General features: G+C 36.9%; 1 protein-coding gene across 1 annotated transcript in view; it reads left to right on the top strand.

Moving 5' to 3' along the window:
- The window catches only part of EYS (eyes shut homolog (Drosophila)), a 1,343,277-nt gene that overhangs the window by 1,026,376 nt on the left and 301,570 nt on the right, over positions 1 to 15,331 (top strand).

Here is a 15,331-nt window from a genome sequence, read left to right as displayed (position 1 = left end):
GAGTTCTCTTTTGGCATAATGGATTAAAGATCTGGCATTGTCACTGCAGTGAATTGGGTCAATCCCCAGCCCAAGAACAAAAAAAGAAAGAAAGAAAAAGATCACGTAGAAATAACACCAGTTTGAATTTTCATATTTCCTACAGGAAGGCAGATAATTAAGAATAGTTGACTGGTTATAGACCAGAATCTCAATTTGGCTTAATGAATTATTGGTGGGGGGTCAAAACACTTTGTGGCATGGAACATACTGCAGTCTGCTGTCCTTGACTTGTGCCCTGTGTCTGCAGTGTAGGGCAGAAGTATCTGGTTGATGGATGGGTGTGGGATTGGGGAAAGAGAATCATAATTTGTCCTGTGAGGTAGATACCAAATTCCACTCCTCAGTGGGTAGTACCATCTGAATGTTTCAGAGACATCTCAAACTTGAATTTAATACCCTCCCAAATCTGTGACATCTTTTTATTCTCTAAATTTTATGGTCACACCCACAGCATATGGAAGTTCCCGGGGCCATGGGTTGAATCTGAGCCACAGCTGTGACCTACACTGCAGCTGCAGCAACACAGGAAACTTTAATCCACTGTACCCAGCAGGGGATTGAACCCTCATCTCAGCAACAACCCAAGCCACTGCAATTGGATTCTTAGCCCACTGCACCACAGTGGGAACTCCTATGACATCTTTTTATCAGTATAGCGAATGCCCATTTTTCTCAGAAATATGGTGGTCAGCTTGAATTTCTTTCTTCTCCTCTTCATGGTCCTCTTTCCATATTCAGTTTGACTCTTTCATGAATGTTTCTCAAATTTATCATTGCCCCCTCCCTGTGCCACCCACCACACCAGCGCTGCACTAATTCAAGCCCTCATCGTTTTCTATGTGAAGAAAGCCAGCATAACAGTTCTACTCACTTCCTAGCAGCCTCTCTACTTTTTAACCATGTATGCCTTACCTTATTACAGGAATAACCTTGATAAATTATAAGGCTGACTCTTTCCCCTCCTGTCTTTAATCCTCAATGACTTTCCGTATACAGCAAGTTCAAGTTGTCTTGGGACCTTGTCCAGCACACTGGCCAGATTCATCTCTTAGCAACCTTCCCTTCCCTTGAACACATTTGCCTGTTAGACCTTATGCTCCAGACATACTGTGTTATTTATTGCTCATTCAACCGGCTCTGATTTTTTCCATCCATTTCTTGAATTGGTCCTGCAGCAGGCTGCGGGCTGAGTCAGACCCTTCCTTCAGAGCTCACTCCTGCTGGGAGGGCTTTCCTGACATCACCTGTCTGTGTTAAGGACCCTCCTATGTGTTTCTATAGCACCTCAGCTCCTTTGTCATATTCCATTATAGCAACCTCTTCAGTGAAGCATGCTCCACTCTGTTCAGCTGCCTCCTTGATAAAAGGTCTTTCTTCTCCTCCTCGTTTTGTGGACACCCAGTCCCTCACCATTTATTACCCAGTCCCCTTTGTTCTCTCTTCCTGCAAGACTAGTCTGATATGATGGGCAACTCTACACGTCAAACTCAAATCTGAATATGTCTGACTCAAATCCAGGCTAGCAGCTTTGCTGACATTGTATTTCTGCTTTTGGCACAGGATCAAGAAGGGAAGAATTGCTCTGGGGGATACCAGTGACCATGTGGGTGGGAGAGAACATGGCAGGGAGTATAAATACCCAAACACATGCAGAGTAATCCTCTAGGTATAAAATGTTGCCACACATTCAATACCAGTTTTATAGATCTGAATGTCTAACTATATTCTTCCACTGAAGGAAAAAATGCCCAATTTAAAAAAAAAAAAAAAAAAGAGGAGTTCCCCTCCTGGCACAATGGAAACAAATCCAACTAGGAACCATGAGGTTGCAGGTTGGATCCCTGGCCTTGCTCAGTGGGTTAAAGATCTGGCGTTGCAATGAGCTGTAGTGTCACAGATGTGGCTCAGATCTGGCGTTGCTGTGGCTGTGGCATGGGCCAGCAGCTGTAACTTCAATTAGACCCCTAGTCTAGGAACCTCCATATACCACGGGTGTGGCGCTAAAAAGCAAAAAAAGAAAAAAAAAAAAGAACATTTTAGACTATAAGTCACTCCAAGTGATTAAAATCAATTAGGAATGAATAGAAGTACAGTTCCTGTATGAGTATAGTTTGTGAATTTAAGTACAATATGTTCCAAAGTTAATGGATTTCAGCTTAGAATAAAAACGTTCTGTTAAAAGGGCTTGTTTTCATGGCTTTTTGTTATCTTCCAAGTTGTCCTTTAGTTGGGTGCCAAAAATAAGAAAAAGAAGCTGTTTCTGGCACATGGGCTTTTTTTAAGTCAATCATCTGCAATATAAAAAGTGACCAACCTGCTTTCCACTTAAGGAAGTGTTTCTGAGAAGTGATTTCTTTCCTTTGATTATAAAAGAAACAATTGTATCCCATATTCAAATATGCCATTCTTGCCAAGACAAAATCCTTCCACTCTTTAGCAATTCAGCATAACCATTACAAGCGACACCATTGACTTGAAGGTTTTTAAAAGTGGGCACTTATATCTCTACTTAAAGAACTTAACTAGAAATCTCTAGGTATCTCAAGTTAAAGAGTGGAGGATACTCCAGCTGCGGAGGTACACCATGCTACTCACAATCTTACTTAGTATAAACTAGTTAAGAAATATGGACACAGTTACTTTTGGAATTTTGCCTTGTTCTAAATGAATTTTAAATGAGGACAAATTATTTTTAAAAATTGGTAAAATACACTTTTACAAATACAACTATATATATATGCATAAGTATGCATTATATAGTTATACATAGAATATGCATAAACACTGCAAGCTCATAAAAGCACATTTTTAAACAGATTAATAACCATGTTGGTAACAATAATGTTTTTGATTCTGCCTCTGTCAGAATCCCAGTAGGAAACAGATGGCACACTCAGATTAGGATATTTGAGGATGATTCAAAGGGATATTTAGGACTATATAGTCAAGGTACAGCGAAACCGTAAATGACAGCATGACATCCAGCGTGGCATCCAGTGCGACAGTCATAGAGGAATTTTTATTACCCCTAGGTCCTAATGGGGAGAAGGGTGCTAGAAGTTACCAAAATCTGGAAGGAGAAAGCTGTGTAGAGAAGGCCTGTGACCTTTCACAGGAGAACCCAGCCTAAGCAGGATGCATGTGGCGTAACATCAGCCCAGACTCACTCTGCCCCTTCCCTCGGAGCTCTATCTGGGGCTCCCATTGGCTGAAGACAGATTGGCCCACTGATGAGATCCATAGAGATCAACCTCTGTGGGCTTAGAGCAGAGTAAAAATGACGGGGAGTACTCCTGGAGAGACAGATAAGAAATATCCAGCAGAACTACCCATATTAAATTTCATATGCTCTGAAAATAAACTACACTTAGAGAATTTTTCACTTAAATTATCTATAGAAAAGGAAATTAAATCAGTATCCTCTAGTCTCAAAGTTTAGAAATCTATCCTATAGAATGTCTTCTTGTCATTTTAGCAACATATACATTGTGATTCAGATTAACCAGTATAAACATCCAGACCAAGTAGTCTTAGGGTCACTCTAGGAATGGAATATATAAATTGGTCTGGATGTTCCATTGTTCATCATCAACTACCTACACTTTCATTTCTTCATACTTTTGTCTATTTGTCCACTCACTTATCCATCAATCAGCCCTTCATAGTCTCCTTTAAAAAAAATTGTTTTGACTTTCTTCAGAGTTTAGTCAAACCCCTCACTTGATGCCTTCTGTGTCCTTGGTGATTTCTCCCTTGAACTGCTGGGGAAGTAGCACATTTATGAAGACACCATTTCTCTTCTCTGTCCAGTTTTGTTTTTTTTTTTCCTTTTTCTCAGAACGGCCATTCTAAACCAACAACACTATCAAAGTGCCATTGCCTCAAGCCCAGAAGACCACCTTGCCTCTGAATTCTTGATTAAAATAGCAGCTGGAAGGAGTGAATGCTCTCGATGTGCCACACACCTACATTCTTATTTATATCTGTTTTCTTACTTACCCTTCTCTCTATCCCTTGAAAATCAAATGTTCTCTCACTCAAATGAGTCCCTGCCTTCTGCCTTGATTTTACATCCTATCCCTTCCTTCTCTGTTCCTCTGAGACCTTCCTGTATTAGGGACCCATCTCCTCCAGGTCTTCCCCCTCCATCGCTTCACTGCTGTCCCAGATTGCCTCACCTTTATAAAATAACCACACGAGAAATATCTTCTTTGGCTCTGTATCCCCTTCTAGTCCTTTCTCTCTCTTTATAATCAACTTTCTTTAAAGAGTTGACACAACAAAATGTCTGATCTTGCTCATCTACCAATTCTAGTTTCTCTACCATTGATCCCTACTATTTGCAACTGGAGTTCTGTCCCACTAGCACATAAATTGTGCTTTAGTTTAGGAATTTTCAAGTCCAGTGAATTTATTTACAGAGCTTCCTATCTCTGTAGCTTTTGACACTAATTATATCCCCTCTTTTAAATGTTCTCCTTTCTTTGCTTCTTGGACACAACTACAGTTGTTGTTGTTGTTGTTGTTGTTTAATTTTCTCTCACCCTCCAGCTGTTACCTCAGTCTTTTCTACTTACTGCTCAATACTGTTACTCTTAAGTCTTTATTTCTTCATTCTAAGTACTCTTCTCTTAGCTTCCATATGGCTTCAGATATTCAATAGTAACTATATACCATCATTCTCCCAAATTCTATACAACAGCATGGGAGCAAAGTACTAATAAGTCAGATATGTAGTTGAATGCCACCTCTGGTACTTAATAGCCAGAGCAAATTGGGCAAAAACTCCTCTGAGCCCTGAACTCCTCAAATGTAAAAGCGAGAAGTAAAGCCAGTCATGCAGGTCATGTGTGACTAACAAGAACATCTAAAGGTGTTCGCACAGCTCCTAGTACACAATAGGCACTCAAAAGGTGACTCATTTTCTCCCTTCTTTCTAATCATCCCACCCCTTTCCCCCACCTGAGTACCTACCCTGAATCCCTGGACCATCACACCAGATTTTTCTCCTACACCCTGAGCCTGACTTAATGGAGTCGTCATTTTCTCAGTTGCTTATACGAGAAATCTGGGTGTCTTCATCCTTCTTTAGGTCAGTTCCACCCATACTCAATCAATCCCAAGTCCCAAATTAATTTTAATTAATTTTGTTTAAATATTACTCAATCATTTCTCTCTCCTCCCACTGCTCTTCTTTAATTATTCTATTTTAAAATATTCCTAGAGTGTTACAGTGCTTGTTTCCCACCTCAAAGCCTTCCCACTCAGCCCTGAAAATCATCACTCTACTTTAATCACTCTACTTTTATCTCTGAATCAGAAATCTGGTTATTATTCAAGGGTGTCCTTGATAATACCCGAATGCTAAAGCACACTGCTCATGGGAGTTCATGATTTAGCTTTTGCTTTTTACTCTTACTTTCTGAACTTTTTGAGGGTCTTCCATACTACACAATGTGCACTTTTCAAAATCTAGCATTGTACTCACAAAGTATTACTTCTGTCAGAAATCCCCTCCCCTGATCCTCTCTGTATCAACTACTGAGTACATACTCATTTTTCAGGAAATCTGCAAATCACCACTTGCTCTTTGAAACCCTCCCTTAACTTCCCACCTTAATCTGAAAAATGACTCCATCCCTAGGTACCCATATTGTTTTGTAGATGCTTCTGGGGCAATGAAATATTTAATTCTTTGCCTCTTTTAATAATTGTGAATGTTTTGAGAGCATAGAACATATCTTGTCCTTACAGCCCTAGCGCCTGGCACATGCCTAACAAATAGATGCTCAGTGTATTTGTTAAGTGAGTAAGAGACATTCATTGACTTCACTCCTTCCGTGATGGACACGTTTCCTCCTCTGTTCTTCCTCCCTCAAAATCTCTCTAGATCAATATGCACGGCTCCTCGTTCTCACGTAGTCTGAATCCTCAATCTTTCAGTCTTTACGTGGTCTCTTGTCCAAACATCTACCCGGGTTTCCATTTCCCCCCCTTTGCCAGCTTCATCTTCAGCCTTTCCCTTCTTCCTGCTTCCTCTCTATCTACTGCACCAATCATTGTGGCATCTACATTTCCAAACCCTTCCTCAACTGTACTTCCCCATCAAGCTGATTTGTTTTTTGCCTTTTAATTCATTGTTAGATTTAAAGCTTGTTTTCTCCATTTGCACATGCATTCACCATCTGTATATTCCTTAATCTGGATATATATTTTCACTAAACATATTTTTTAGAGATATCATCCTACATAATGTTTTAGCATTTGCTGTTATCAAAATATAATTTGTACTAAAAATTACCTACCATCTTTGTCAAGGTCATTGAAATGTATTTATTTATTTATTTTTTTTTCACAGCTGCACTTGTAGCATATGGAAGTTCTCAGGCTAGCGGTTGAATCAGAGCTTCACTGCTGGCCTATGCCACAGCCATTGCAACACTGGATCCAAGTCACATTGGTGCCGTACTCTGCATCTTGCATCATTCTTAACCCACGAATAAGGCCAAGGATTGAACCTGCATCCTCATGGACACTAAGTCAGGTTCTTAACCCCCTTAGCCACAACAGGAACTCTCTATTTAATCTTCTTGTCTGTCTATTTTACCAGCTTTTGCTTCTTCAGATGAAGAAATTCACGTCATCAAAATGCCCTCATCATTTCTATAGTGTAATAATAATATCTCACAACTCTTTGTCATAAAACTAGCCAGTACCATCTCATTGAAATGAAAATAAATTCCAGAACTCTTATGATAGACTGCCAGTCCCTAAATAACTTGGATCCTGCTTGAATAAACCTTGGGCCCTGTAAGATACCATTCTCAATTTTCCCCTAACTAGGCTGTCCCCTTCCTTCTCTTACTAACACTCACAACACACTACTCCCTTAGGACTTTTAATGTTAACTGTCACAGATCTTTGCATGATTCAAGGTTCAGAGCAAAGATTACCCACTTTAGGGAGGTGTCCCTGACCATCTGTGTCACAGGAACCATTTCCAATTGCAGTCATTGTTTATGAGCTAAAAGGGATAAAACTCAAGAAAGAGAGAGTAAACAAAGGAAAAGAAAGACATAGGACTAGGGTAATGACGTACCCATAGGAGAGCAGTGAAGGCAGGTCCTCTCATAGAGCTGCTTAGTTAGGCTCAAAGATCAACAGGGTGCAGGGAGCTGTGGGGCAGAAAGAAAAGCTCCCGGAGAAAGGACTGTAGGGAAAAGAACACGTACTCATGGATAGACTAACTAATATGATGGAGCAGAGCTCAGGGTCTGATAATGGTTACAAAATATATATTATGAAATACGTATATATATCTTATAAGATACGGATAAAAGAACACTGAAAAACACAGTAAAAACTTGTTTATAAATATAAATATTATAAATAAATACCAGTGTATGTAATGAGCTTTATTAATATAGTTAAAAGAGTTGATCAAAATAGTTTAAAATGCGATTCTTATAATAGCTCTTAGATTAAGAGCTGCAGATATAGAGTATGTGAAGTAATAAAGAAACTTGTAAATCAACTATAACCCAATAAAATGTTTATAAAAGAACATCTAAGCATTAACCTCAAGCATTAAAAAAGAAAATGGGGGAGGGGAGAATAAGAAGACTTTTAAAAAAGCCAAGTCCTCGTCTATCTTAAATCAACAAATAATGCCTAAACTTGGTAAATTAAAAAAAATAAGCATGTATTTTTAGAGTAATGGAGAAAGTCACTAGATGAAAGAAAAAATGTTACTTTAATTGTCTCTGGGAATGAGCCTGAGGTGTGGAAAACTCTATACCGTTCTGCCTGCTAGTTTTATGATAAAGCATCCTGTACCACCTGATTTTTTAAAAAATTTATATGTATGACTTTTCCTGAAATTTTTAACTGAAATAATGACAAGAATAAGAATGGTAAATTAATGTGAGAAATGTCAGCCATAGAGTTGCAGTTAAATTTGTAGCCAATATAAGCCAAGGAGCTGCCCAGTTTACAAAGTACTTCTTCCATGGTGCCAGGATCATAAGGGCAAAATCCTCTCGGTACAGGACAGAGAAGTAGAGAGGTCCATGCAGGCCCTGGGCTCAGTTTTCCAAAAAGGATCAAAAGTTTTGTTAGCTCTGACGTAGGACTTTGTCATTCAACTCAACTCACCACTGCCAGAACTTCTCAGAAGTGAATCCAAATGCTGCATATACCTGATAAAAACAGAGATAGTCATTGCTTTGATTTTCTTAGATTTCCAGACCCAAATAGAGATGGAAAAAAAATGGGCTTATAGTGGCCACAGTCCTGATACTAGGTGTACTTCAAGCCAAACTTTATGTTGTGACATTTTTTGTTTTCTTTAATAAGTAAATTAATAAGTATACACATATGCACATACATATACATGTAACTATCCATTACTGTTTTTCATAAAATAATTTAAAAGTCACTAACCTATAATTAAATGAAAGAATTTTTTAAAAAAATATAACATGAGGGAGTTCTCTGATGGCTCAGCAGGTTAAGGATCCAGAATTGTCACTGCTGTGGTGCAGGTTTAATCCCTGGCCCCAGAACTTCCGCATACCTCAGCATGGCCAAATTCATGTGTGTGTGTGTGTGTGTGTGTGTGTGTGTGTGTGTAGTGAGATTGCAAAGGGTTATTGAGAAGATGAAGCTGTAGCATTTATTAATATTAGGGTGATTAATTATTCAGCAGTAAAAAATGAGAAAGTCAAGAAAATGAAAATATGAGAAATAAACTCGTTAGTTTGTAAGTACATGAGAAAAAGGCAAAAGCGATAGGATAAAAACAGGTAAAGTTTGTTTAGTGTGAAATATAATCAAAATTTTCCATCAATTCAGAAAATACACACACAGTTCCGAATATAAATCATCTCCTCTCTAAAGTGAAAGAAGTAAAAGAATATTTTCTCACCAGTAGTATATAACTAGATACAGTTTTGGATAGTGAGAGGATTTTCCAGACAAATTTTCAAAATTATTTTGCATATTTAAGGAGGTTTTTGACATTGTATTTTGGCAGTTTTGCAAATATACTATAGTATAGTGTATAGATTTAGATACAGACATAGATATAAAGGTGAAAATGTAGACATGGCTATAGATAAAGATACAAATATATCTGTAGATGAAGATATAGATAAAGATCTAAATAAAGATATAGCTATAAATATATAGATATAAAAAACAATCTGAAGGTAAATTTGTAAAGGATTTTTTTGTATGATACTCTAAACTATACTTCTAGTAGTTCCCTGGTGGCTCAGCGGGTTAAGGATCCAGCATTGTCACTGCTGTGGCTTGGGTTACAGCTCTGGAGCAGGTTCCATCTCCATGTTATGGGTATGGGAAAAAAAGTTAAAAGCTGTACTTCTAAACCCAAGCCACTCCTCATGTTTTAGCAGTACAATAAATCTGAAGCCATTTATTTGACCTGTGTAGAAACAGGATTTGTGTGAAGAAAATATTCTTCCTGTTCCTAATTTACTCTCACTTAATGATTGCTTTATGACTGCTTAGAAGAAATGGTCTTGTCCCTCTCCCATCAAACGTTTTTTGAAGTAGATTCAGTCCCCATAAGTGGCTTGTGACTGGCTATTGAAATCTTTGATGTTTATAAAATAAGGATAAAGAATTTTTAAAATTTTTATACAATTTCAAATACTATGTAGGTTATCCTTGAGGTAGAATTTTTAAGAGTGTGCTCATTTGAATAAATAACTTCAGGCTATAGATTCTTTATTACAGTTCTGCTGTTAGTGGGGATGACAAATTGTAAATCAATCTGCGTTCATGTATGTGTGTGTGTGTGTGAGTATGTGTGTAAGTACACCTAGATGAAAGAAACAGGAACCTTTTTTATTCAACATTATTTTATTATAATATTATTCTATTGGTAAAGTTCAATATAACTAAAAATTATTTTTGAAATCTTTAGAGAAAACTGCTCATCTAAATGAAAATCTAAAAATTATCACAATAATATTAATAAGTGGCACCCATTTGAAAATCCAAATAAATTTGAATCCCTTTATTCTCTTGTCAGTTACAAAAAATATTAAATATTTCATTTCAAGACTAACTTTAAGATAATATCTTATTAACTTCCCTTTGTCATAGTATGTAACATTTAGTCCTCTATTTAGAATTATAATACAGAATTAAATCTATGCATCAACCAAACAAAATGTGTCAATATTAAACAGTACAGAGCTCTCATTTGGCTCAGTGGGTTAAGAACCCAACATAGTGTTTTTGAGGATGTGGGTTCCATCCCTGGCCTCTCTCAGTGGGTTAAGGATCCGGCATTGCCAGAAGCTGCAGCGTAGGTTACAACTGCGGCTCCTTTCTGCATTGCTGTGACTTGGGCCTAAGCTGCAGCTCTGATTTGACTCCTAGCCTGGGAACTTCCATATGCAGCAGGCAAAGCCGTAAAAAAAAAAAAAAGTTAAACAGTACATTCAGTATTATTTGCATATGAACATAAAAATAGAAAGCCACATTGTAGTGAAAAATCTAAATTTGTTTCATGTACACCTCAGTGTAATTGTTACTTTAAAAAAAAAAACCCTCATAGTTAATTATTCTGCCTAATGTGTACTTTCCTCATCTTCAAGCAACAAATATATTAAAATTAATTTGTGGATATTCCCTTGTGGCACAGCAGGTTAAGCATCCAACATTGCTGCAGCTATGGCACAGGTTCAGTTCCTGGCCTGGAACCTTCTACATGCCACAGGTGCAGCCAAAAAAATAAAAATAAAAAAATTTAATTTGTGTTGTAGTTATTTCTCTGGCTCATTTTATTGTAAAGTGTAATTTTAAAAACCTAGACAATAGTATTGAATATGTTGAACATTTAAAATATTTATACAATTCTAAGACCCATATGAATCAAGACATGGGGGAAAAAAGGAGATCAAGATTGAATTGCAAATGTTTTTAATGCTCATAACTCAAGTGTAATTGTCTCCTCATAGGAGAGAAAATTTCTCCTATAATTAACCCAAATTATAATATTAAGTAACTATATTAATATACATTATCTCTTCTTTCGAAGATGGAAAAGCACACATAAACTCTTGAGAGAAATGAGATTCTTGATTATTTCATGCTTCCTAGTCAAAAGACCATTCCACCATCCCATTGTCTTTTTTGACCTTATTAATATTGTTAGGTATTTCCTGCATAAGAGAATTGCAACTGCTATTGCTTTACCAGGACAATTAATAACTTATTATAGTCAATTATTATTTGTTTATTCTAACTCAGTGTATCTGATGACAGGCCATATGTATATATAAGAAAAAATGCATATATATATATATATATATATATATATATATATATCTTATTTCTAATGCTATTGAAATGGTTTCTTAGGACACTACACATGAAAGCAAATCACCTGGTTTTAAGAACAAAAATTATAATTCTATACGATAATGTATTCTTTGGCACATACTTTACTCAGAAGAAGACCACTACAATTAATGAGATATAAAAATGAATATATTACATAATGTAATATGAATGTTCTGAAAAGTTCTAATGTAGAAATAGAGTACATAATTGTAGCTGACATTTTCATTAGACCAGAAAGGAAAAGAGTTAAATGAAGACTCAGAACGAAATAAGAGTCTTCTACCATAATTTGGTCATATTCATATCTTTCTGGAAAAATAGAATTATAGCGTTATATATAACTGGTCTTATTTTTCTGTAGCACCAGTTATAGTTTCTGAAGGTAGTATGTTCCTATTTGACAGGTGTGTCTACAGCAATAGGCTCCAGGCTAAGAAATCTCAGGTGCACATTTCAATTCTCCTACTAGGTCACCATTCCTTAGCACTGGATGTGGTGACTATCTCCTTCTCAAAACTCTTTTCTCTCTAAGATACCCCTCTAAGTCATTCAACATTTTTCATTCAGTGTTCAATCCCAAAGACCAGGCCACCACATGTATCATACATTCACCATTTCCACAGTCTCCTAAGATACAAATTTCTCCACTTCTCTTCTGTATACCACACACACACACACACACACACACACGCACACGCACGCACATACACTCCACATCACAAAACCAACGGCCCTAGACATCACAGAAGACAGGACACTCTAGACATCCAGATAAGTATATTCAGCCCAGTGGTTAAAAGCATAAGCTTTGGATCAAGAATGTTTGGATCCATATCCTGCCTCCACCATTTATAAGTGTAGCATGTTAAGCAACTTAGTTTAGTTTTGTTTTGTTTCTTGTATAACTGGGAAAATAATGTACTTAACTTTATAATGTGTAAGAATGAGACAGATCAATAAATACAAATGGCTTATAACGTGCACATAGTAAATAAGGATTAGCTGCAAATTCTCAGAACAATCAGATTGTGTCTCTCCCCCCTCCAACCCTTCCACCAGCTTTCTGTAGTACTAAGAAGTAACCCAAACTGTTCCCACAGCCTCAGAGGCTCAGCCTCACCTGGATCCTCAACCCCACCTCACCTCTTGCTACCTGACTTCCTTTCAGTTCCTCTAATATGCCATGTTCCTTTTTTCCCCATGTCAGTCCCTTTGCTACTGTGATTCCTCCTGCTCAAAAACCATCTTCTCAATTGTTTGAGTGGATTGCACCTTCTACCAAGGTCAGAAAACTTGTTTTGTAAAAGGATTAATAGTAAAAAATGGTCAAGTAAACAGGCCATACTGTCTCTGTTGCGTGCACACAGCTCTGCTGGTGCAAAAACAGCCACAGACAATCAAGAGAAGACGACTGTGGCTACCTTCTAACAACACAATTTGCAAAACCAGGCAGTGGACTGTATTTGGCCAGCAGGCTACAGTTCACCTAACCACTATAATCTAATCCTTCACTACCTAATTTAAAAGCTATTCCTCAGAGAGTTTTACTGACTTTTGTTACTCTGCATCTCAGCCTTGTGACTGGTTATTTCATAGCACATATCACAAGGTATAATCATTCATTTACTTGTTTACTGTTCTCTGGCAAATCCACTACATACACTCAACTATCACATTTAGCATGGTATCTGTTGCTTACTGGGTGATCAATAAATACGTTTTGAAAAATAAATAGATTCCATTTCATCTGACTTTAAGATTCAAGAAAATCAAATCAGTAGAACATTGTTGAAGGAGCTATATAGATTGCAAATTGCAGGAATGCATCCTTCATACAATTTTTTTTGAAATAAGCCTTATTAGAAGAGTGAGAATCCCCCATTGCTGTCCTGAGCTCCCGTGATCCTGGAATGTTGATAGCCCTTATTTTTCTGCTGCCTTGGGATTGTCCAGGGATTAGAGATAAACATGATCTCATTTTTGTTGAATATGCATGTTATGAGAATTAGAACTGGACAGGACATCTGGGGGAGAGAGTCATTCTCTAGCACTGCTCATTTCATACTATGTACATGAGGGATATTCCTTTCATGGAGAAAATTAAGAAGTCATAGCAATCAAATCATGCCCCATTTTAAAAAGTTCATGGTATGCTTTAGGGCTAAATATTCACAGCATGCATTTTAAAGATGCAATTAGGGGCAATGATGCACAAAATTGCATGTGCAAAGAAAATATTATTTTTAGAAATGCAATTGAAACATCCAAAGGAGGTAAAAATACAAGATTGTACTGCTCAGGTGAGAACCTGTAGCAATGTTATAAGCTCTGTACACAGCAGAAGGTGCTATTACATTAGAGAACATTGTTTTCAGTGAGGCTCTTCAGATGTCCCAAATTCAATAACCTTTGACCTAGATGGATAGATCTCATATTCAGGAGACTTAATATTTTGGATGATTTTCTCAGATAATATTTAGATACCAATTGTCATGATTACACACATCTGTTTACTCTCTGACTTGCTATATTTCATGTCTGTAAAAATTATACCAAAATGTCAAGATCACTTCTTTGAGACACATTTCTTTGGTGGGTTTAAGCTTTCTATTTTTCTATTATAGAGGAGGAGGAAATTTTTCTCCACCCTTGCAGTTTCTTCTGGCTGGTCTGAGAATTAAATTGACACAAGACCAATTAACAGGAGAAAATCAAACAGAAGTTTAGTAACATGTGTACTTGAGAGAGACTCGGGGAAAATTGAGCCACTCACCGAAAGAGCTGAAACCCTCACCTTAAATATCACCTTCAGCTAAAGACAAAGGAGGATATTGTGGGTTGTGGTTTGGAACTTCAAAGTGGAAAAAGACATTTTCCATGGAGATGGGAAAGCAAATGCTTGTTTCATAAATGTTTGCTGGGCCAGACAGAGACAATGGGACACGTGTGGACTCTGATCTCTAGGCTCTGTTCCCACCACACCCAGTCCATAGTCTTTGCAGGTGTCTCTGGTAACAGTTCTATTTCCAGGAATGAGCCTTCTATCTAAAAAATTTTAAGCAGTTAGGGGCAAAGCCAAAGGTTCTTCCGGAGTCTTCTGTTTTTTAAAAATAATCAGCCTGAATTAATCATCATGCAAAAGAGACACATTTTGGGGTGGCAGATTTTGCTCCCCTACACTGTATTTATATGTAAAGGACAGGGATCACTATGCTGTTGGTGATGGTCAAGATTTTTTGAAATAACTTAAGTACTGCTTTTCCCAGTGTATTTCCTTTGGGTGTGGTGCTTCAAATACATTTGTTTGTCATTCCATTGATTTTTAGACAGTTTTTCTATGTACTGAACTATAAATACAGCTTACCTTAATTTCAAAAGATTATATATTATACTTCAATAGAAATAAGCATTTTATGTGACTTATTAAGAAAATTAAATATGAAAAATTTTACAAGGTATATTCTAAGTAAATAGCAATACAGAGAAATCATTTGAACACAATATGAAACATCTGTAGGGAAAAGAAATTATCTAACTTGCATTAATATTTAAAAAGAACAAAGGGATAAAATCTGGCCTGACTGAAGCTCAGCTTTTTTGTTAAAAGTATCTTTTATTGAAAAGCAGTTTTCACAGCTTAGCTTCTTACAATTTTTTTAGATGAGTACAAGTAATTGTACTTGTGTGTCAGTTACTAACATTTGATAAGTCATTTAGTGTAAGAATCACACATATAAAATGCTGTTCAGGTAAATTAGTGGCATTTTTTTTCCTTCTGTGTTATTGACGTCGAATCTGTGTTTGTTTTTAAAAGTTCTACACACAAGATAATGGTAAACCACATGATTTTTTTTTTTTTTGTCTTTTGTTGTTGTTGTTATTGTTGTTGCTATTTCTTGGGCCGCTCCCCACG

The sequence above is a fragment of the Sus scrofa genome, chromosome 1 (genome assembly GCF_000003025.6).
Source record: "Sus scrofa isolate TJ Tabasco breed Duroc chromosome 1, Sscrofa11.1, whole genome shotgun sequence".
Taxonomy (NCBI): Eukaryota; Metazoa; Chordata; class Mammalia; order Artiodactyla; family Suidae; genus Sus; species Sus scrofa.
This window is presented reverse-complemented; position numbering and strand designations above follow the sequence as displayed.